The 1,920-nt window shown below is 51.5% G+C and overlaps 1 pseudogene; it reads left to right on the forward strand.

Moving 5' to 3' along the window:
• Window positions 1-1,132: 1,132 nt before the first annotated feature.
• On the forward strand, window positions 1,133-1,249 carry LOC136659779 (5S ribosomal RNA; annotated as a pseudogene).
• The last annotated feature ends 671 nt before the right edge of the window (window positions 1,250-1,920 follow it).

Genomic DNA, 1,920 nt, shown 5'->3' on the forward strand with positions numbered 1-1,920 from the left:
AAGGCAGCCATTTTCAACCATTGTGCCATGGCACGCTAGTGTACTGCAAATGGTCCCCAGGTGTGCTGCAGGAATTTGGGAGAGGGTCATTTATCAATAGGACCATTAGGGGATGTGAGCCCCCATTGACAGCACAGTGTGCCTTGTCAATTATCAAAAAGCTGATGGTGAGCCTTGACCATTTTAGTGCCTTGCCAGTCTGCTGCAAGATGAAAAAGATTGAAAATCACTGATGTAAGGACATATAATCCTTACATACATACAGGGTTTTTGCAGAAAATGGCAATGCCTTTCGAAGACCTCCAGTGGGCCTTCTGAGGCCAGGAGAGACCCCACATGGCCTCCCCGGACATCCAAAGGCCATTTTTTTCACCTCAGGTCCGCCATAGGGAGTGCAGGTTGACAGCCCTTCAAGCCATGGTACCAGGGGCAATATATACCCCCTGCACCCCTTAGCCACACCACTGCTGCAAGGGCTTTTAGGATAACATTTTCCAAACAGCTATCTACACAAAAGACGAAGCAACACAATCCGTTTGACGAGACCATAGCTAAGAAATGGAGACAAAGTGCCAACGTCTGTGATGGTTAGCGTCATCCTCGCGTGACACCAGCTTGGCAGCCTCAGCGCTGAGTGTGTGCTTTTTCTCCTCCCCCCCCCCCCGCGCCTTGATTTACAGAGTTCTTTATCTTCTTTTTCGGAGTTCCCGGATCTCCACATCCATATATTTGATGTATCGTTGAGTAAGACATTTGTTATCTTCTCCGACGACAGGCCTGTAGCCCGGCCAATCCATTTCCAGCCTGTCTTCTGAGACGGATACAACAAGAGCTGCTTCTAAGGCATCAATTGATCTGATGCAAGGAAGAAAATATGTGACAAACACAAGGGAGAGTCTCTAGAGGTTCAGCGTCCTACGTCATTCCCCTCGTCTCCAGCTGCGGCTTGCTTTTCAGCATTCAAACGTCAGGAGCTGTTTGTTTTTTTTCCTGAGTCAGACCTCTTGACTAGCTCAGCACTATTAATACCACCAGACAGTGGCATTCCTGGCCACTGCCCCACCCAGGGGTGCCACCCCCACCTGGAGGTGCCTCTCCCTTACTCACTGCCTCCCTTCTATGCGTTCTTATAGGCAGCAACTGTTACCCTGCACATGCCCAATCTTGTCTGATCTCGGAAGCTAAGCAGGGTCAGGCCTGGTTAGTACTTGGATGGGAGACCGCCTGGGAATACCGGGTGCTGTAGGCTTATACCATGAGCTCGAAAGCTAAGCGGGGTCAGGCCTGGTTAGTACTTGGATGGGAGACCGCCTGGGAATACCGGGTGCTGTAGGCTTATACCATAATATCGGAAGCTAAGAGGGGTCAGGCCTGGTTAGTACTTGGATGGGAGACCGCCTGGGAATAGCGGGTGCTGTAGGCTTATACCATGATCTCAGAAGCTAAGCGGGGTCAGGCCTGGTTAGTACTTGGATGGGAGACCGCCTGGGAATACCGAGTGCTGTAGGCTTATACCATAGTCTTTCGACCAGGTTGCCAACTGTGTGTTCTTAGGGCAGGGGAGGCTGTGAACAGCTTCTCTGGCCTTCAAACCACCTCTGGGGCAGCCTTCAGGAGGTAGCCCTCAGATCAGCACGGTCGATATTGGGGGAGTGCCACGGGGCGCCCAGGGCATTTGCACCCCTTACCTCTCTCAGGTACGCCACTGCCACTGAACAGCAGCTGCTCCAGGGTTTCTGTTGCGCACATCCAATGGCTGTTTACATGGTGGTGGTTGGGTGGGCGGAGTGGTGTCGCTAGGGGGGTGTGGGCCACAGCGGGTGATGCACATGGGAGGGGGGAACTGACTGGCCAAAATTTTTAAAATATTGTGGTATTTGAGTAAAGCCATCATGTTATAGATCAATCGATGAGTAATTT

This window comes from Tiliqua scincoides, chromosome 8 (assembly GCF_035046505.1).
Source record: "Tiliqua scincoides isolate rTilSci1 chromosome 8, rTilSci1.hap2, whole genome shotgun sequence".
NCBI lineage: Eukaryota > Metazoa > Chordata > Lepidosauria > Squamata > Scincidae > Tiliqua > Tiliqua scincoides.